The sequence below is a fragment of the Corvus moneduloides genome, chromosome 6 (assembly GCF_009650955.1).
Source record: "Corvus moneduloides isolate bCorMon1 chromosome 6, bCorMon1.pri, whole genome shotgun sequence".
Taxonomy (NCBI): Eukaryota; Metazoa; Chordata; class Aves; order Passeriformes; family Corvidae; genus Corvus; species Corvus moneduloides.
Window position 1 is genome coordinate 184207 of NC_045481.1, and position 21870 is coordinate 206076.

Below are 21870 nucleotides of genomic sequence, written 5' to 3' on the forward strand. Positions count from 1 at the left end.
CAGATTTTTGGTTCTACTGACTGAGAACATCTTATCCATGAGTATCTGTAGTTTTCCAGATGGTAAAAAGCTTTTCTGGAAGCAGGTCCTTTTGCTGTGCCGTTTGAAACTAGAGAAGGGAGTGATGAGAGGGAAAGCTAAATGGAGACAACAGCACCTATCTCTTCATTTTGTATGAGGTCGTTCCATTGGAATGAATGAAGATAAAAATCTACTTGAATATCAAAAAATGCATCTCTGAAACAGAGCTGTGCCCAGCTTTATTTAAGATTCCTCTGCACAGAAACCAGGTCTTCATCCCAAGGTGCTGTTGTGACGGACCAGAAGCTGTGATTATAGTGACTGCCAAATTGGGAATGGTGTCATGGGTGGGGAAAAGAGGTACGCTTGTTCCTCTAGTTTAAGAAAGGGTTGAAGTGAGACAGAAAAACAGGAATCTTGAGGTTAGTCCTTAGCAGTGTGCAAAGTCACAGGAGAAATTGGGAAGAAATAGCAGCTGGAGACAACTGGATAGGTAGTTTAGGAGTAAATTTAGGAGAAAATTTTAGGAGTAGGTAATTTAGGAGTCAAACAAATCGGGTTTCAGGGAGACAAATTGCAGCCAAGTTCCTCAGCCAGGAATATTTTCCTGTTGCCTGACTCCCAGGCAAGATTATCACAGACTGCCCACCCGGGCTGTGTGAGGCTGGCCAGGCTGAGCTGCACAGAGATTCTTGCACTGAGCTCTCATGTTTGCACCAGCAACCTGAGCTGTCTTGTACCCAGAAACCAGGAAAGCAGATTTCCAGGCCGGTGCCACACAACAGCTCCTGCACAGCTCAGCAGGAGGATGCTGAGTGCAGGTGGGAGCTGCTGTGGCAGGAGGTGCTGCCAGTGAGATATCTGCCATGGTGGTGCAGGGCTCACACTGGGTTGTGGGGCTCAGCAGGTGCAGAGCCTGAGGCAGGGGACCCCACTATGGTGGGGGCAATGGGTGAGGCATTTCTGAAGGGTGTTACCCCCAATGCAGAGGGGAGCGTTCCCAGACCCGTCTTTGGCTTGGTGCACAAGGACAACTGCTGCTCCACACAGGTCCCTGAAAGGCTTGGTCACTGCCGTGTAAAAGATATTTTCTGGACATATAGTTTCCATTTCCTGGATATTTTCATGTGTCTATGCACACTGAATTCCTGTTCCATATTCCTATCTCCCTGACCTCCCAAGGGCACCGCCTCTTTGCAATCTCACTCCCTGAGGCTATAAAATAGTCGTGGTGGAGGTTTTGGGTGGTTTTTTTAGAACTCAGAGCATCAGATTAACTGATATTTACACATCTCCTGGAGAGCAGAGCCGGGCAGCCAGCAGCTGTGACGGGCAGGCAGGGAGTAGGACAAGGAGCAGAGGAGGGTGATGCTCAGAGAGAGGAGTGTGGTGGCACCTCCAGACCTCTGTGGGAGCCAGGCTTGAGCTGGTGCAGGCACCCATCCATGGGGACCAGACCGTGAGTGGGGGGGACAGGGTTGGCCACCTTCCTGAGGGTGCAGGGGGTGCGTGGCTCTTGGGCTTTGTGCCAGCACAGGAGCCCCACACCTTCCTGGGCAGCTCCAACACAAGGAGAAAAGCACCTGTTTTCCTGCGATTTTCAGCATTTCTCAACCTGTTCAGATGACCAAACCCTTTTGGCAGCCACATTTTTTCAAAACCATGTGGTAGCACCAGCCTTTATCCTTCACTGTCCTGTGTGAGCTCCAAGGACCAGCAGACACGTGGCTACTCAGGGCAGCAGCGTGAGGGTGGGAAGAGAGGGGTTTGGTCTGGAGGTGGCAGCACGGTTCTCAGTATCCCCTGATCCCCTCCCGTTAACCCACAGACAATCCCAGCACATTAGGAAATGTTATTCAGGGCCTGAGGAACAGGAAAAGCAGGAAAACATTCCTCTTCAGGGGCTGGACTTAAAAAAAAAAAGAAAAAAACCCCCGTGTTTGGAAGCTACAGTGGGAAACTGAAGTTCAGAAGTAAAACATGCATTTTTGTTGAGGACAGCAAGAGATTGAAGCAGCTTACCCGGGGAGACAGTTGAGTTTTGCCTATTGAAGTTGTTTTTCTTTAACCCAGCCTGGGTTCATTTCCAGAAGAACTTCAAACAGCAGCAAAAGCCAGGACCCTGTGGCTCTCGGTCTGTGCCCTGTGGCAGGTCAGACTGGCATGACGCACCTACCACTTCTCCTTAAGGAATGGCACCCCGCAGGACAGAGGATCCCGTCCTTGAGAGGTGACACTGGCAGGAGTTGCTGAGAGCTCCTGTTAGCAACAGGAGTAAGAGGGTAATTAGCAGTGACAGCTCCTGACCCAGGTCTCCCCGATCTCCCTGACTCCTGTAAAGAGAGTTATTAGTCAAATACAGCACCTTCTTGGGAAACAATTACCACTAATTACCATCAAGTCATAGCATCCCGAGATTTTAAACACAGTGTGGAAATCTTGTGTGATTAGAGACCATCAGGCAACTCTCTAATGGGTTTCCATGCAGTATATTCCTGACAAGATGGTTCATGCCAAACAGGTGACTTTCACTGATGTTTAATCTGCACTTAACATTAATAAAAATAAAGCAGGCTGGCAGACTGAGACACTGCCGACAGCCCAAGCCCTCCTCATGCACCTCAAAAACCAGAATCAAAGGGAATACCTGGAACATTGTCAGTGTTCCTGTGACTCCTGATCAGATTTTTGGCTAACCCAGCCTGTAGCCCACCAGCCTTGGTATGTGCTGGGAGCAGCATCACTGGGTCAGAGCAAGAGCCCCATGGTGGCAGGAGGTGGACAGAAGGAGCTGAAGATCTGCAATGCAGCCACTGTTCCCCATCCCTGCAGCCAGCATCTCCACATATCACCTGTCAGAAAGCTCTATCAGAGTCTGCTGTCTCCTGGGAATAGAACAGACCAAGCTGGGAGGTGTAGAAGTCAGCTCATCCCAAAAGCCTTTGCAGTGGATCCCACAGCAGTGGGACTGCTGAGGCTTCCCTGCCTCCTTTTGTGCTGGAGGGGACGCCCACTCCATGATGGAGGAGGAGAAATGAACACTCACCCCTGGACTGGGATCTTCTTTGCTCATAGGTGTGTGATTCAGTTATGGCTTATACATTATGGACTCTCATTACTCAAGTAGTGAATAAGTGAATCCATGTGAATCCCTTGGGCAAAGGGGATCAAATCCTTGTTTGTTGTGCTTGGTTCTCTTATCTCCTAATGAGCTCATTAAAAAAACCTAATTTACAGAGCACTTTGTCCTGTACATTTGAGAGATCCAAACTACCATGACACCTCTCCTTTGGCTCTTCCTGCCAGCTGCCAGCTGTGAGGAAGTGTGTCCATGGCCGGGCAGGACACCAGGGAGGGCCAGAGCAGTGGTGCCCTCCTGGGAGCCATGGCTGCAGAGCAGCAGGGGCTGTCTGTGCTGCAGAGCCTGTTGGGACAGTTGAGAAGGTTCCCACCTGCTTGGAGAGGTGTAGCAGCAATGCCGAGCCTGCAAAAACCAAAGGAGTGTGGGCACCAGGAGCAATGAAGTGATTTTTAGCATCTCTGTATGTCTGGAAAGGGTTAAATCCGAGTCAGGACCTTGAACCTCGTTTGTGTTACGAACATACACAAGACCCTGGTAGCGAATGCCCAGACCAGAGAGAGCAGATCCTGGGCTGGAAACACCGTGTCATGGCTGAACTGAGAAAGTCAGCACCTGGAAATTCCTGAGCCCCTGCCTTATTAGATTATCTTGCTGCTCTTCTTTTCTCCTCTGTAGGGTTCTTTATTCAGAATTTGCTCAAATATTTTCCTTCAGAAGATTTAATATCTCAAAGTGCAAATATCCAAACCCTGTATCATTTTGTAATTTCATACTCTGTGGTTCTTTCATATGCATATCAATCATTTGCCATCCTTTTGAAGGATGCAGCTTGAGTAATGGAAGTGAAAGAAAACCCATTCAATGTTGATTTTAATTGAACAAGCTCGGAAGCAGTGGGGATCCATGCCAGACGCCAGTTCGCTCTTTTTGAAGAGTTATTACTAGAATTCTTTTGCTTCTGTGTCTCTATTTTTTTTTCCAATTAGCAGCTTCTCAAAAATATTAGTTATCTTATTATTTTCCTGGTTCTGCTTGTTTGGGATGCTTATGCATAATAATCACTAAATTCACTTTCTCCTCCTCTTCCAGTGGAATATTGTACTCCTTGGCTGGGGAGCAACACTCCAGCCTGCATTCCAGAGTAATTTTTGCAGTGAAAATTAACTCCTTTTTGGTGCAACCTTTTCATTGTGGTTATCGCAGTGGTGAGCTCCTGCATAGTCTACACTGCAACTGTAGAGACCGTAAATATTATAAATTGAAGACTGCAAACACTGTAAATAAAAGTTTGTTCTTTCTTCTGTGTACAAATGAGGTGTAGGGTAGCTCTTCATTCTCCCACCATGATGAGTTGAACATTAGCCCTCAGCATGTTGCTTGGATATAAGAGAGGAGATGGAACATCCAGAAGAATAATAGCTTGGATTACTGGACACTATCTTCCATGCAAAATTTGGCTTAAGGAAAAGACTTAAATCAGTAACTGGTAGAACAACAAATTCCCATCTATTATGGAAACGAGCTCTGCACATGGCTCTGAGGGAATTGGGGTAGGCTGGTGATGGAGATTTTTCTGTTTTCTACTGAGAAGTCATCTGAACAAAGAAGGAATAAACTGTGTAAGAAAGAAATGTGAATAAGGAAGAATTTTAAAAGACTGAGACCCAAAACTCCAATAGGAAGAGAGTGCAAGTGTTAAGAGAGCATGTTATTAAAATTCCAGAAACAAGGAGGAGGAGACAGACAATGAAGCACGTCTTTGGCTTTAAACAGGCAGCAGGAGAGGTGCTGAGCCCTGGTGGCAAAGGATTAGGTGCTCATGCTGTGTGTCAGGTGATGCCCATCCTATCTGCACAGCACCCAACACTTCTGTCTGCTGAAATCATGGAATCACAGCATCATTTAGATCAGAAAAACCCTCTGAGAGCATCAAGTCCAACCATTCCCCCAGTACTTTCAAGCTGTTCAACGATGTGTGATTGGAAGCTGCATTCAGGGATGGGCAATTATTGTTCTTCAACCCAGGAGGCTTAATGTCACCTTCAGAAAGAAATGTAGAGCTGTTTGCCCCTGAACCAGCTCACCAGACCACAGCACTGCAGTGCAGCCCTGGGCCCTTCCCTGGGATACATTTTGGCTTTGCCTTCCACGTCCAGCTGTGCTGGGCCCTGCAAGAACACAAGTATGTTTATAGAGACGGAAAGATGGGGCTGCCCATGGTGCCAGCAGCCCTCTCCTCATGTAAGCTCTGCCCCAGCTCCATCCCACACATCAGCACTGCCTGTCAGTTGCAGTGAGCCCCTGGCAGTCTCCGACTGCTCTGGCCTCTCCCTGCCTTGGGAACACCAGTCCCAGTTCCTGGAGGCGTCAATGACACCTGGCAGAAGGAAATGGCCTTTTGCAGGTAACAGGTTTTTTTGGACAGGCTGTTTTTCTAAATTATGACTGAGCTTAGTCTCTACTTTTTATTCACAGCCCTACAATATACCTGCTTCTTCCCGTTTCTTGTGTAGGGTCTCCATCTGTAATATTTCCTCCTACGCCTATTTCCAAATCAAACAAGCCATGCTCCAGGTGAGATCATGTGGCCCTGCCAGGCCACCATGGGGGTGAGAAAACCCATTGTGTGGGGTGCAAAGCTGGCTGAAGAGAGCCCTGAGCTTGTGTGCTGGCTCCAGGGCAGGCAGAGCCTGCCCACGAGGTTTGGGGTGAGGCGGACAAGGCTCCTCATTAGCACAGCAAACTTTTCCCAGTTGTGCCTCCAGGTCTTCCCCAGACATAACTGGGCTCACACAATGCAGAATTGTGGCAGGTATGCAATCACCGCAGGACAGTCAGTGCTCATCTGTGTTCATCCTCCAGCTTGTGTCTGACACTTAATGCACTTCATAAATAAGCCAGGTACCAACAGCTGGAAGTCTTCATATAATCATGTAAGAAATTAAAAAAAACAAATCAGCACATGATTTTATTTCTCAAAGAACAAATTTGTTAAAAGGTTAAGCAAACAGACACTACAATTACTGTCATCAACACTTTTAATCTAAGCTATTTTTTGGTTAAAAATGCAAAAAAGGGTGCACTCCAGGTATAAAGTATTGCTTTACTTGGTTTGCTTCTACCAGATGAACTGAGTCTGTTTGAGGATAAGCCTGTCGCTGGCCCCCCACCCCCTGTGGAGGTTTTGAGTGATTCACTGGCAGTGCCAGTGGCAGGGTCCGGCAGGGTGGGGCTGGCACATAAAAACCAGGGCACCAATATGAACAGACTCTAGGGAGAAATGTCACACCAGTTCACCTTAAATAAAATCAGAAGGAGTGCTAAGGGACCTGTGTGCTCGGGCCAGGTTTAGCACCAGTTGCCCTGAGCCTCCCTGGCCAGCGAGGGCGAGAGCTGGGGACACCAGGACAGCTGGGGAAGGACCTCACCTGTGGCCTGGTGACAAGGAGGCAGAGGGCTCCAGAAGGAGCAGGATCGGTCCCTGCCATTTTTTGTACAATGCAACAGCTCCCCCATCTTACAGACTAAAGAACTTAAAATGAAAAACATCCCCAGGAAATGATCACTGCGTTAACTCCACATGCTTCCCTGGTTCTTCTGGAGGAGAGGCTGGCGTGCACTGGCACCTGAGGCGTTCTTGTCTCCAAGGTGCTCCAGGGACAAGAAACCTACTTCATGCAACGGGACATTTGACATTTCAGTGATTAGGGCAGTGAATTTCCTCCTTGTAAGGATGAATAAGCATTGCCGTTTCCAGATGCATTTTGATGAGGTACCAGAGTCTCTCTTAAGGAGTACCATGTACTGCCTCTTGACATGTTTTTCGCCAGGCTGTCAAAGCCTGCAGTGCCTGGAGCTGCTCCCCTGCACTGCTGCTGGTCTCCTTTAGGGTGTACACGCAGCACGCGGTACCAGCGTTCGGTGCCTGGCGAGGAAGGGCGCCTGTGCTGATGGAAAACTGTGCTCCGTGAGGAGTGACGTTATGCCTGAACAGTTCCTGCTCCAGTCCATGGTACAGCTACCACCACCGCACACACGGGCATCCCGCCCCTCCTGCTGCCCAAGCAGTCCAGCAGCAACTCCGGCCACAGCTCAAAGGATGGCTCCGGGCTGTGAGGTCGGGCTGGGAAGGAGGTCTGAAGGGATGAGGGACAGGCAGCCCCCTGTGGCACCGTGGGTGTGGGTGTTGGAGGCAGCAGGCTGGGGGAGCATGGCATCCTGTCGCCAGCAGCTGCAGCACAGTGGCACTGTGCCTAGGCCCCAGGTCCCTCCTTCCGGAGGTGACTAAGGGTTTGAAAGTGCATAAAAGAGCTCTGTGTGCTATTTGAACAAAGAACTCTCCTCAAGGTCTCCTTATTTCAGCCAAAAAAAGAAATGATGAAATAAATTTAAAATTATACCTGTGAGGGGAAAAAGATCTCAGTTTAAGGAGTTACCAGCTCTATTGGGAAAAAAGCATTTTAACACTGGTTGGTGAGACCAAGACAAAACCCCCAGCAAGAGCTTCTTCAGAAGGGTAAAGGGGGAGGTGACTGAGCCCCAGCAGGAGTGAGAGTCCCCAAGGCAGGGTGAATCCTGGCCACAGCTAGGTAGGAGCTCACCTGAGTAATCCTGAGCATCCTCAGTGCCAAGGCTGTGCAGGACAGTGCTGTCCATGAGGTACACTGCAAGGCATTGGGAATAACGATGCCAGGACACAGACCTGCCCCTCCCACAGCACTGAGGTTTGTCCCAAAACAGCCTGTCTCAGGGCATCGAAGGGAGCATTCAGGCACAGACACCCCCATAGCATCACTGGGGGCAGCCAGGAACACCCCAGGAAAGACCCCAGTGGAGGGGTGACCAAGAGGGAGGGGAACAGCTTCAGGGTAAGACCTGTACAGCATAGCAGCCACACACTGTCACTTAGGTCAAGGTCCAGGATCAGACAAGCAGTCTTTCCATCTCAGCCATCAGTGAGTGAACTTCCCCAGCACACCCCCAGTTCCCACAGTCCTAGAGGCCCCAGGGGGGAGCAGTTTTCCCACTGGGTACATAACTAGGGGGTGTTGCTGTCTCAGTCTTGTTGTCTCAGTCTCACGTCCAGGAGGGATTTCAGGGTGACAAAGAAGATGCAGCAGCCCTTGCTCAAACACCTGAGGCCGGACAGCACAGGACATTGCTTTAGCTGCAAGGTTGTGGAGCTCCTGGGCTGTGCTGTACTGGTACCAGTTCAGAGGGGTCCTGAACCAGCCCTCACAGTGTGTTTGGGCTGGATGGTGCAAACCAGTGCACCCCCCAGTACATACCAGGCTCTGAACACAAGCTTCCACTGAGTTTCCACTGAGCTTCTCCATGTTCCCATGGCCAGGGAAGCCATACCCCGATGTTTGCCTCCTCTCCCAATGACAGCCACACTGCTGGCATCACTGGCATGCCAGCCCCCCTGCTTCTGGGGCAGCAGAGAACTGACAGAGTGCAAATGCTTGAACCCGAAGCCCAAGACACTGGTGGATGTTAGCCAAGACCACAGATGTTTTACCAGGGAGCATCTTATTGTCTCTCTTCTTTCTCCACAGGGGAGCACACTGTGAACGCCAAATCAGGGCCGAGCATGACACTGCCTCCAGCTCCAAAGGAGATCAGCGCTAGGACTGAATGTGGGGCAGAGACCACCCCAGCAAAACCAGCCAACACGAGTTTTCCTTTGAGGGAGAGAACATTTAGACTAATTTCCTCCTGCCAGCCTCTCTCCCCCTGTAACAGCTCAAACCAGCTCCATGAAATAGCAGCTGGTACTTGGAGATAAACGCTAACTCAGGCCCAGCCTGGCAGCCCAGCCCTGGACAGATTCAGAGGCTGTCAGAAGGGCAGAGGATGATGTGGCTCTGCAGCTGTGTTCCTTGTGAGAGCAGGGTAACAGGCTGCTTTGGAGACCACTTCAAAGTTCTTAAGTCACACGGACAGCCCTGAGCCCAGGAATAGTGATGTGCTCCCTCTTCTCACCCTTACCGACGCCAGACGCTGCATCCCAAGGCACAAAAAACTTTGGCATGGCATCAGCAGAGAGGCATGAGGACTGTCACTGCATCTTCCCGTTTCTTGAATGGGGCTCCTACCACGTGCATCCCCAGCGAGAAGACGCCAGTGTATCCTCAGCAGCATTGCTCCCACTGCCTCCAAGCGTGCCGAGCAGTCCAGGGGTTTTCTCCTGCACCGTCAGCAGCGGTGGCCACGCGGGCTGGTCCAGCTGCAGAGAGTCCCAGGGCAGCCCCGGCGGAGTGGGCAACTGCCTCCCGTCCCAGCGGAGGGGTGTCGGGGGAGACGGGGCCATTGCCCAGTGGTGGCAGGGCACGTGCCTGCACATCCCTCCAGGTGCGGGGTCACTGGCCGCTTACGAGGTTCGTTAATTAGCTCCTCTTCCAGGCTCTCCAGGCAGTGCTCCTCTTCTTCGGGTCCTGTAACATCCGCGGCGTTTTCCCACAAAAGAGCATTAGAGAAGGGTGTCAGTGTTCCATAGCACGAAATGCACTCTCCTCCCTGTTAGAGATCCAGGAGACAGGTAACGATCGGAATCCCCAAAAGCGCTCCAATTTACTGCCCCCAAACATGACCCAACCTTTACTTCTTCTGCCAGGATCATCCCTCCTAGAAGTCCGGTGTTGCAGTCCTTGTCCTCGGACCAGCAGGGCGCGAGCAGGATGCGGACAGCTGCGTGCCCCGAGGGTGGACAGGAGCCCTCGCCAAGCCAGGCAGCGCGGAGCGGAGCTGCCGCCGCGCTCCCACCCCGCGTGGCCGCTCCGCGCCGCGGGACGGTTCCGCCGGTGCATCTACCGGATCCATCGTCAGGTCAAACTCTCGCGCGCCCCCCGCAGCCGCGCTGCCCCCGCCCGCCGCCCGCTCCGGACCTGGGGCCCCGGGCGGCGGCTGGGGAAGGGCTGTGGGGTGCCCCGAGGACCGCGGCCGCTCTCGGTTCCCGTCGCCTCAGCCCGGCCCCGGCGTCGCGGGGCAGGCGGAGGCGTGTCCGTATCCGTGCCGGTGCCCGTGCCTGGTCCCGCCCGGCGGCGCGCAGCCCTGAGGCCGGCGCGGCGGGGGGCGGCCCGGCCGCACGTCTGCGCGGCGGCGGTCGGGCGGCTGCGGCTCAGCCGTGCGTGCGGCGGGGCGGGGAGGGCCCGGCTGCTCCAGCCCGCCCCGGCGCGGCGCGGCGCGGGGGAGGCGGCGGCTGCTCCATGCGGCAGCGAGCGGCGCGGCTGCCCGCGGCCGGGGCCGGGCGGAGGCCGGCGGCGCGGAGGATGGGCGCAGCTGGCGCCGCCGCGGAGGGCCGAGCCGCGGGCGCCGCGCTCCCCGCTCTGCCCCGCCGCAGCGCCCGCCGCCGCGGCTGCTCCGCCTGAGCGCGCCCGGCGCGGAGCGGCGCGGAGCCACATGGCCCTGCCGGCGGCCGCCCCGCGCTAGCGGCACCCGCACCCGGGAGGCGACGGCCCGGCGGCGGGGCTGCCCGCGCCTCGGCCACGTCCGTCCGTCCGTCCGTCCGTCCAGTGCAGCGCCTGGCGCACAGGATTCCGCAGCGGGGTGCGGAGCGGCGGCGCTTGGCGAGGATTAACCTGGCGCAGGTACACGACAAGGTCAGCGCCGGCGGGCGCGGAGCAGGGCGGGCTGCCCGGTGCGGGGCGATGCGGGCGGGCTAATGCAGGCGGGTTGTCCCGCGCCTCCCGCCCCCGCCCGCGCGTGTGTGCATGTGCCGCCACCCGCCCGAGCCGCCGCGTGGGGCCGTCCCCGGGCCGCCCTGCCCGCCCCGGCCGCGGGCAGCTCCGCCGCGGACCCGCGGTAGGATGCGGGTGGTGAGCGCCGGCTCGGGGCGGAGCGGCGGGCAGCCCGCCTGCCGCCAGCGCCCGCAGCCCGCCGGGGCCCGGCCGCGGCCGCACCCGCAGGGGACGCGCTCCGGCCGCCGCCCGTCCCCGGAGGCACCAGGTAACGCGAGGGGAGTCGCGCCCGGCACATCTGCATTGCACCGCGGTACTGGCCCAGGGGACGGGGCGGGGGGGGCGGGGGGCGGCCCGGCCGGTCCCGAACGTCCCGGTCAGGACGACCCTACGGCGCGGCGGGGGCGCCGGGACGACGCCCTTCCCGGGAGGGCGGCGACCGGGGAGAGCGCGGAGCGGCGGGCGGGTGCCCCGCGGACGGGCCGGGCCGGGCCGGGCCGGGCCTGGCCGCGCTGCCGCCGCTGCCCGCGGGACGGCGCCGGCGGCCTCCCGCGCTGGGCTGGGCTGGGCTGGGGATGCTGCGGGGCCGGGGATGCTGCCAGGCTGCGATGCTGCGGGGCCGCCCGTGCCGCGGCCGCCGCCCCCTCCGCGCCGCGGTGCCGCTGCCGCCGCCGCCCGGTTACCCGGCACCGCTGGCGCTGCGGCGCTGCCCGGGCGGGCGGAGGCGCCGCCGTGCGCGGAGCCATCCCGGGGCGCTCTCGCGGGGGGCTCAGGGGATGCGGGGCTCTGCCAGAGGACCCGGCAACCCCGCGGCTCCCCCTTCCCCAGTCCTCCCGCCCCGTCCCACCGCCCCTGGCCGCCACACACACACCGCTCTCCCCGCGGCTCTCTCCCTGGGACTGCCGCGGTCCCCTGCGTCCCGGGATGCGGCTGCGCCCCCCTCTCCTCTGTCCCCCCCGCCCCGTCGGTGGCGAACACCGCTGTGTGCGGGAGAACGAATGTAGGACAGGACGGACCTTCCCCGCCGGAAGGTTCCCGTTGGGGAGATGGCAGAGCAGCGGCGGAGGAGCCGGCGGAGCCTCGCAGCCATGTTGGTGTCGGAGCATCAGCCCTCGCGGCTCCAGGAGCGGGTGTTGGAGCGCACAGCCCTCCCGGCTCCAGGAGCCCAGCTGCGGCCGGCAGCGGGTGTGGGAACGGGCATATCTGGGCCAGGTGTACTGGGGAAGCCTCTTCCCGGGCTGGTCCTTCCCAGCATAGGCTGGGGAACACTGGCTCTGGGGTTCCTCTGCATCCTGGGACAGCAGCTCTTCCCTTCCTGCACTTTCGCCTCCTCCCTCCCAGTCTCCTGCATCTCCGGGGCACTCATTACGTTTTGTGTGTGGAGCAGAGGGATGTGTTGGTAGCTGTGGTCAACCTGTCCTCACCAGTCCTGGAATCCAGGGGTGGGACAGAGGTGCCCCCAGCCAAGCCCAGTCCTGTGTGGCCTTTGACTGACTGCCATGGAACTGGACAGGCTGGGAGTCCCTGCCCTTGACCATCATGCTGTCGTGCTGGTGATCCTCCCCACCCACACTTCCATTTCACATGTTCCTGTGTGACACGTGGTGTCGGCTTGTTCCTTCTGAGCATCCTCGGGTGAGCGCTGCATGTGCGGGGCTGCTCAGGCCAGCACAGCCGGACAGCACACTGGCAAGGCGAAATGAATCTGTCCTGGACTTGAAGCCTAATTGGTTCCAGCTGTGCACCTGCAGATGGAGGGGCCTGGGCTGGCTCTGGCAGCACTGACCCTGGCCATGGCTGTATCCAGGAGCACGGGGCAGTGCTGCCCAAATGGACTGCGTATGCTGGCACTGGTCTGTCCTGCTGTGGTGGGACTGCATCCTAGCTGGCTGGACCTGGGTGCTCAGGGCTGCGTGTGCTGCTGCAAGGACTCTGACTGGGCACCCTGGATCTGTGTACAGGCCACACCTTGGACCCGGCCCGTGGACTCTGTGGTATTGCTACAGTCAGTCCTGGCAGGCAGAGGTGTGCCAGGCCTGACAATTCCACTGCTGGCCTGGGAGTCAGGTTTGATTTTGCACAAGCAGCTGTACCAGAGACTGAGTGTTCTCAGTGCCCAACACCTTCCCAATCCACGTTGCTAAATATATACTGCACTCAAGGGATTATGCATTTGTTTAAATGCATAATAAATGTGTTTAAATGCATAAGATTGGATCATAATGCACACCAGAGCTCGCCAGTTTGGCCTCCAGTTACAAGCCTCTCTAAGATACATCTCCTGGCATATTACCTCATCTTTCTGCTTTCAGAAAGAGCAGTTCCTGGTTTTATCATGGCAGGGCAGTCAGTGGAAGCAAATCCTGGATATCTCAGGTGCCCAGTGCAAGTTAAAGCTGAACTAGTTCACCTCTTCACCAAACACTTCCATCTGCAGGAGGGAACTTGAGATTGTCCCATTCCACCAAACACATGCAGATGTGGGAGTGGGCTCCAGATTGTCCTATCCCAGGGAGATCCAGTGGGCTGAGCGCTCATGTCATGCTTACGACCGAGAGAAGTTGCGCTTGACTGCAGTACTGCTCAGGATGGTGTCTCAGGGGCTTGGTTTGAATTTTTCATGCAGCTCTGTTGTCTGGAGAGGCTCCTGTTGGCCGTTGAAGGTGTGAGTGGGGCTGGGGGAAGGAGGATGAGAGGTGTCTGCCCAGCCCAAGATCTGGGCTGGCTGGGAATGTGGGGAACCCGAGAAGAGATGTGGCTGAGCAGCATGGCAAGAAAAAACAGATCTTCCCCAATTTTTTGAGAAAGATTAGAGGGGACACGAAGGCAGGTGCATCAGGAAGGATGGCCTTGCCGTACAGGGTGCCTATCCTGGGAAGTTGGAGCATCCTGAGGTGCCTGCAGGGCTTGTCCCTCTGCTGGGGCACGTGGAGATAGTTCAGAGGCTAGAGAGCTAATGGCTTTCCATTGCTGATCGATACAGCCTGTGCTTTCAGATGTGGTAACGGGCTCGGTTTTATAGAGCAATCTTTGCATATTCCCTGCACAAGCAGCTGGGCTGGAGCACTGCTCTAATGGCCCTGCTATTAGCGGGCTCAGAACCTGAGCCAGACTGAAAAGGCTGTGTAAGTGCTGCTCAAGCGTTTTGGGCCAGGCATATTCCATGCATTAGGGAAGATTTGTACTCCTTGGACCAGACATCACTGAGTGTTGTCTATTTATACACATCTAAATATATCCTCTGCAGTCTTCAGACTTTTCTAGCTAGTAGTAAAATTACTTTTCAATATCATGCTACTAAAACGTGCTTGCTGACACTATCCGATGAGGTTTGTGCTAAGAGAGGCTTATGTATGTGTGTTTGTTTTAAATAAAAACTGCTCTTGAGGTAGTTACCTAAAATGCTTTGGAAACAAAAGCTTGTTGTCTGCGTGGCTGGGTAGCAGAGAGAAATGTGGTCAAACAGAAGCAGCAGTGGAGACATGCTCAGGCCTGGAAAACCAAATCCAAACCTTATCCAAAGTATAAGGTTTTGTTGCTGAAGAGTGAACCATTCTTTCTAGAAATATGTATCAAATAATCATGCACTTTGCAGCAAAATAGAAACATTTGCTTCAAATTAGTCAGATACACCTTCTGGTACTCTGGAGTTTGAGATGTCATTTTGAGAACAAAATGACAAATCTTGAAGAAGTAACTTAGGTTATGGAATTCCTTTGCAGTGCCCAGATCCAGGCTGTCGAGGGTGTTCCCACACAGCCCTGCTGTGAGGGTGGTCTGTGTCCCTGTTTGCATTTCTCTGGAGCTGGTGTCGGTCTTAGTGGGGCTCCTGAGGAGGGGTGGAGGCCTCAGCTATATCCCCAAGTAATCCACAGGCTTGCTCCCTGCCTGGTGGTGGCAGCGATGGCTGGCTGAGTGCCTGCAGCCCGACATGGAATAGTGATGGCCATCATTTTGTTTTCTGTGGCAGCTCTTAGGGTCAGTTCTTGGAGAGCTAAGAGGCTTCAGAGGAAGGGAAAGGGGTTGGTATTCATGGGGGAGCAGGTGAGGAGAGGAGAAGACAGACAGGGCTCTTGGAGGAGGCCCTGGCCCGGAGCCCCTCGAGCCAAAGACAGGTGCTGATCCCCTGGACCACCCCAGGTCCCTTGGCTGGGGCTCTGGGCTCCACGAGCAAGAGGTCCGTAGTGTGGTGAAATGTTGTGGTGCCAGGAGCTGTGTCCTGCCCATGACTGTGGGTACAGGTTTACCTGGCAGCTGCTTTAATTGCCTAATTGACCCATTATTTAGGTGTTTGAGCATGACTGTGGTGTCCAAGGGGCTCCCTGACCATGTGCCCCATCCCGCCTGGCTCGCCGGCCACTAAGGCACAGGCTGGGCACCCTGTGCCTGCTGCCTGAGCTGGGCAGCAGCTTTTGTTTTCATGGAATAAATAGCTCTACAAGTCATATTTGTTTTGAGCAGGCTGGGTAATGTAGAACGTGGTTTGTCAAGTGGCTAACTGAGATGGTAATGGGAGCCTTGGTGGGTGCCTCTAATTGTGTAGCACGTGGCCAGTGGGACCTCGGAGTACTTGAGCCAGTTCCTGATGCTGCAGAGCTCGTGTCCAAATACTGTGTTTTTGAGTTTGCTCTTGTAGATGAAGCTTCTCCCCAGGAACTGTCTCATGGCAAAACATTTCCATGAAAACATATGATTAGGTAGCTTTGCTTTAAAGTGGAATATCTTTATTCCCTTGAAGTTTTTATTTAGGCTTCTCTGTCAAGATCATGTTGGAATTCTTTTGGATTGGAGACAGATAAAACTCTTCAGTTTTTGTTGCCTCAGCATTGTTTCATTGCCAGACAGCTGATAGTCCCTCCATGTTTATTTCCAATTATTTGTACTTCCTGGTCTCTGTAGTTGGCTATGGGGGATAGAGAAGCAGGAGCCCACCACAGAGAGCTGTGACAGCTCTGTGACTCCTGCAGCAGGACTCACCAGCTGTAGGGACAGCAGGTGTACAAGGAAAACATACAAGAAGGAAAAGGCGCACTGGAGAAAGGCACACTGAGAGGAATCCCCAGGATGTTCTTAGTCCCCTGCTGCTGCTGGTCCTGGGATTGGGATGGGATTGCTTTAACACCACTGAGGAGTCATGCAAAGACGTTCTGCTGCACATGGGTGAGGTGGTAGTTCGCTGTGCTTAAGCCAGAGTTAAGAGTTTGCCTGGGATGTGAAGTCTCTGCCCCGGCACAGGAAGGCAGGTGCTGTCGGCAGCGCTGCTGGGGCTCTGGGAGCTGCGTCGTTCTTGTTTTCTCCAACGCACTTTTGAAACCCTTGATGTAAAGCTCCCTGATAGGGCTCGTGGGAGCGGGTCTGAGTAAGGCGAGCGGGATTTGTCGCCTTGTCAGCTGTGAGTCAGTAGTGCTGCCGGGTACGTGGCGTTTCACAGGGAGCCTTCTGCTGCCGCCTGTGATTCCATGAGGAGCCAGTGTTGCTGCGCTGTGCGTGCGGTGGGCAGGTTTGGTGTTGCCGTGGGCAGGTTTGGTGTCGCTGTGCCGTGGGCAGGTTTGCTGTGCTCGTGGCTCCTCCTGACACGTCAGCCTTGTGTCTCATCTCTGCCGGTGCCCAGCTGCAGTGACGCTGCTTTTGGGGACCAGGCTCCAAACTGCAGTTCCCAAGAAGTGACTGCTGTTCTCCTGCTTCTGACCCTCAGCTTTTGCTGCAGCTGCCTTTGGGGACAGTCTGCTGTGTCACAGGTGTGCAGGGAGGGCTCTGCACACCAGTAGTACCCTGGTCAGGAGAGCAGCATGGCCCTGAATGCCGTGGCTGAGCCTGGGCAGGCTGACACAGACAATTGAGCCTCTTTCAGCTACAGTGTAAAGAACCAGGATAACAGCAGAAGCCCCAGTCTAGGCTCCAATGGTGTCTGCCAGTGCCCAGCGGCAGGGTGTCCCAGCAGGCACTGTGCAAGGGTCCTTGGCATGGCCCGTGGTGGGTTGGAGATGTGTTCAAATGCCTCCAGGTGAAGACCTGTCCTCATAATGTCATTTGTGGGTCAGGTAACATTCAGGTGCCATGTGCTGCGCTGAGGACCAGGGCTGGGGGTGAACATGGAGGCAACCAGCCACCCTGGTGACATGTGACCTCAGAGGCTCAGCCAGCAGAGCACTTGCATGGGGTCTCCTCTGTGGGCTGGTCGTCGCCTGCTGCCCTGGCGTGTTGGGCCGCTGCAAACAGATGTATCCTGTTCCCCAAGTCCATGGCAAGGATTTCATTTAGTGACTGGAGGGTGCAGCTTCCTTTCTAGTACTCCATGTTCCTTGCAGATGAGCCCCCTGCTCATCTGCAGCTTGACCCCACAGATGTCCCACATACACCTCCCCTCTCTGCATTCCCACATTGGCAAGCAACGAGGACCCCTCCATCGGGGTCTAGTGTTCTGATGTGGTTGAAATGAGAGGTTGCCTCCCCAGGGGCTGGCATTCCTGTTGTGTTCATTATTGCCCACTCCTGCCCTGAGTTGGACACTAACCTGTGTTATTTAAGAAGCATTCTGCCAACACGCAACTTCTGTGGATTGAAACAATCCCCTGTCCTTCCCTGATCTAGAAGGAAAACATGATAAACACCGTGGAAAAAGACACAGTAGGTCAAGATGGATGGTTGCAGCTGCTGCTAGTGCCAGATGAGGGTTGTGTTAATTTCTGAGGGAACAGACTAGGACAGTAGTTTTTAAATGAGCGTTCCTGGGTAGCCTTGTGCTGTGTATCCAAACGGGTAACAGCCGAGCTGCTCAGGTGAATGCCCTGTGACTGCGGCACCGCTCGGCCGCATGCCCGCAGCAGCTCCGTTCGGCACCGCGGCCCCTCCGTGCTCGCACTGGCTCTGCCAGGGCCTCCTGTGGTGTTGCCAACAGGTACAAAGGGCTGAGCTGAATAAGCTTCATTTCTTCTAAGAAGCCAATCAATGTACAGAGCGTGTGACTGCACTTAAATTCCATCTGGAAAGTTATAATAACAATAAATAAAGAACAGTAATGAGGACTGAAATTGTGTGGCCAGCAGGATGTGAGACTTGGAATGCTGGGGAGAGGCTGGACTTGCTCCTTGCCTTCTAGAATTTGGGTGTAAGTGAAATCAGATATCCGTATAGTTCCCCAGTGGTCAATAATGCTTCCCTGGTTGGTACTGGGGATGTGAAGAGAGGTGAAGGCTAAAGGAGGAGAGTGAAGGACAGTAGTACAGTTACCACGTAGGGATCAGAGAAGTCACTTGTACTCCGAGGGCACAGCATGGTGTTCCTGTGATGCCAGGCACAGAAAATCTAACCCAAGCATCTGGGGAGCAGCACTCATGTGCGATCCAGGTGTCCCTATGTGGTAGGAGCAGCGTAGAGCAGGTGGGGTCCCAGCCGCACTCCCATGCCCCATGCTCTGTTCCCTCCACGCCATCGGTGTGGCCAGCAGTGCTGTGTGCTCTGTGCCCTCCAGTGTGGCCAGTGTGTGTCCGTGCCCCCTTCCATCCTTGCCCTTAGCGTGGCCAGCAGTGCAAGCTGGAGCAACAGTGTTGGTGTTTCAGATGCTAAAGTGGATTTTGCACAGCAGAGACTTGATCCTGAGCTGACATGTGTGTGCATGAGGTGGTATGGAGCAGGACACCTGCCTCCTGCAGAGTGTGGTTTCCCTGTACCAAGGCTTTTGAAGTGTGCTGAGTTTCACCGATACGGTTTTGCTTTACAGCTACAGTAGCAAGTTATGTGAGGCAGAAGAAGGTGATTTCTACGGTGAGATGATGGATGAGGAGGACCCACATCCCCTCCCTGTGTGTCTGGGGAGTCAGGTGGACTGTGTTGGCAAGGCTGATGAATCAAGTGTGGACGAGGGGCTGGAGGCACTGGGGGGCTGCAGTGCTCACCTGCCCACGACGTTGTGCCTGGAAGGGGCCCTGGGTGCCCTCTGGGGCAGTGGGGGGGTCACCCTGCACCCTGCACAGTGGGGTGGGCAGCAGCCTGGGAGGGATGGGGCCGCAGGGCTGGGGGGACTGGAAGGACAGGGTCTGACTGCCAGCTCCTGCTGGTGGAGGCAGCTCCACAGCCCTCAGGAGCAGTGCTGGCAGTACTGGTGCTGGGTGTGCTGGTGGTGTGGAGCAGAGCAGAATGCTGGCTCAGCTCCCTTTCCAGCTCACCCCAGAGCTGACTGCTGGCATATGACACTCGTTATCTCTCCAGCTCAGAAACACAGTGCTCAGGGCATCCTGATGGATTTGTGACACTTCCCATTGGACTCTGTGCTCATAAACCTATTAAAGGATTACATCCTTGTAATGTGGAGAGTATTCTTTGTTTATTAAGTAATGCAGGTATAATTCAGTTAGTGACAGGCTGACCTGCTGATGTCAAATGTGGATGCCAGTCAGGTTGGTCTCAAGCTGCCCCCCAGATCGGAGCAGCAGGAGCTGAGGGGAGCAGCTGCCCCTCCTGTAGCTCCCCATGACCGACATGGTACTGTGAGAGTTTTTTATGGCTTTTACTGACGTGTTCCTTTACAGAGTCACAGAATCCCAGAATCATTTGGGTTGGAAAGGACCTTACAGCTCATTCCACCTCCTGCCATGGGCAGGGACACCTTCCACTGTCCCAGGCTGCTCCAAGTCCTGTCCAACCTGGCCTTGAACATTTCCAGGGTGGGGCAGCCACAGCTTCTCTGGGCAACCTGTGCCAGTGCCTCACCACTCTCATAGGGAAGAAGTTCTTCCGTAGAAATGAGATGGTTTGTTATTATGAGACGGTTTCAGGCTGGGCTGAGCGTTTACTGTTTGTCGTGGCTCAGAAAGCCCTGTGTCACCAAATAGTGTCCAAAGCATGATGTGCCTGCGGGCACAGCCTGTGCCCCCCATGCCTCCATGTGGGTGACTGTGTCCCCATCTCAGGCTCTGCCATGTGCTGCTCTGTGTTCCCGTAGCACTGCGCTCTGGGCGTGGGCACCGCTGCTGGAGTGCCGTGGTGTGGAGGGGGTGAAGCATCTGCTCCCTTTGGTGAGATCCTCAGCGCTGAGAGTCTTGTCCACAGGGAAACCCGTCTGCTCTGGGCCATGTGACAGCCCAGGGGAGGCAGAGGGCTGCAGGTGTTTTTCCCTCTGGAAAGGGGAGTTCAGGGGCCTGTGGGTGACTCATGGTGCCTTGGCATCAGGTCAAAGCACTGGCTGGGCACCAGGAGAAGCAGAAATGTAAAATACCCTGTACATCCGTAAGGCTTTGCAGGAGTGACTCTGGAGTAGAACAGGACTGGCTCAGCAGATCTGGAGAATAAATTAAAAGTTCAAATCTCAGTAAGGGGTGGTTTGCTGCTAGGTGACAGACAGTGCAATTCAGACAGCACAACACCAGTGCGTGGCTGGGACCAAGTGGGTGCAAAAGGTATTTCCAGACTGCCAGAACTTTCCAGAAAGACCAATATGTTTCAGTATCCTGAACAATAAATGCTGGTCAGAAGCCCGCTCTGGTTTTCCATGCAATCTCACGACAGAATTGCGCTTAGTTTGCAGCACAGATCAAGCAAAACCTTATGTATTGAATGCAAATATAATGTGGAAAAGGGGGATCTGCACATATGTGGGCTAATATAAGCACAAAAGCAGCTCGTGAAGCCTGGCAGTGCTGGAGGAACATGAGCACCTGACAGCAGAATTATCTCTGAGGACCACAGACTGACTTGTAAATTGTGGAATAAATTGCTCTTATTTTGTAGCATTTACTTGCTCAGCTACACTTCACAGGATTTTGCTTGTCTGGCAATTCCCATTTGTCAGGAGGAAACCCTGGATTGGTGGGGGCTGGCAGCTAGTGAGCTCTGAGCTGGGCAGAGGGTACGGCCCTGGCAGTGAACTCTTTCCCTGCCCAAAAAGTAACAGGTAGAGGGGCCAGGAGGGTGATCTTGGCAGCAGGGCAGAGAGGCTGAGGATGCTGCAGAGGGTGAGCTATCCTGATCCCCTCTGCCCTCTCCCACAGGGCAATGGAAGCCCCAGCCCTCAGCAGACCATTCCTGCCCTCACGGGCAGTGGCACAGGCAGCATGGGCTGCCTAAAGCGTGGTGCCTGCTGCAGCAGCCTTGTCCTCCTGGGGCTGCCGCCTGCCACTGCCTATCTGTGATACTGTGAAACCTCTCAGGTGCTGTTTCTGTCGGTGAAGCTTGAGCAGCTACTTCAAATCCTTCCAAAATGACAAGATTTTAATTGGTTTTCTTAGCAGACAGAAATGAAAGCTCAGGATTTCCATGCTCAGTCACAGCATGGCAGCTCTCTCGTCACGCTCGCGCTCACAGTGATCCGCTCTCCTGACGTGTTTCCTGTTCCCGTCCTGGTGCGATGCAGTGCCTGACTTTCTGTTTACCTGTGCCCTGCTGCTGCTCCCAGGTCGTGGCACTCCAGCCCTTACAGGGGTTTGTGCACTGACGCAGTTGAGTCATGTGGCTGTGGGATGCAGTTCCAGTCCTTCGGAACGTCAGTTCGTGTTGATGCACAAACACTGTTTCCCATGAATTTAATTGCAGGTATGGCACTTCTGGGCATGCAGAAACAGCAGCCACTGCCGTGCTCCCTGTGCCCAACATCAAGATAACAGAGTATGAAGGAGTTCGTGGTAGTTGGAGGGGCTGGACCTGGGAGGGTACGGATTAGCAGTTAATGAAGGGGAAGGAGACAGTGGAGGGAAGTCCATTCCCAGCACATGAAGACAGTAATGGAAACAGCAACCTGCCCACATCTCTGGTGACTCAAAGCTGATGCAAATCCTTGCGAATGTTGGCTTCTTCTCTGCATGGTCTGTGGTGACCTATGCTCCTGGAGGGGAGGATCCCTGTGTCCTGGAGCTGTGGCAGGGCAGGGCTGAGCAGCAGGTTCAGGAGGATCTGGATGTGTGCTGATGGATAGTGCAGGCTCCCAGCAAACGGGGAGGAGGAGGCATTCATGGCCTTCCTTGCGTGCAGTGGTGCTGGGCTGCCTGCAGGAGGGGTATGCTGAGAGTGCCCGGGTGGGTGCAGTGCTGTCGGGACGATGCGCTGGTGTGTCCCTGTCCTGCCCGTGCTGGGCATGGAGTGAATCCCGCAAGGAAC

General features: G+C 54.9%; 1 protein-coding gene and 1 long non-coding RNA gene across 4 annotated transcripts in view; one reads left to right on the forward strand and one right to left on the reverse strand.

The window, feature by feature from the left end:
* Window positions 1–230: 230 nt before the first annotated feature.
* LOC116445758 lies at window positions 231–10176 on the reverse strand. Of its 2 annotated transcripts, XR_004240873.1 has the most exons (4): window positions 7705–10176; window positions 3068–6022; window positions 2669–2906; window positions 231–2354 (listed from the first exon to the last, which is right to left on the reverse strand). It is a non-coding gene; the product is annotated as an uncharacterized LOC116445758 (long non-coding RNA). The 2 variants fall into 2 exon arrangements; XR_004240872.1 differs by having other exon boundaries at window positions 2669–6022.
* A 348-nt stretch (window positions 10177–10524) lies between these two features.
* LRFN5 (leucine rich repeat and fibronectin type III domain containing 5) overlaps window positions 10525–21870 on the forward strand; it is a 39055-nt gene continuing 27709 nt past the window's right edge. Inside the window, exon 1 of one of the 2 annotated variants that reach the window (XM_032112721.1) lies at window positions 10525–10692. The gene's annotated coding sequence lies outside the window, so the exon portion shown is untranslated. The remainder of the gene's footprint in view (window positions 10693–21870) is intronic. The other variant, XM_032112720.1, reaches the window with a different exon arrangement.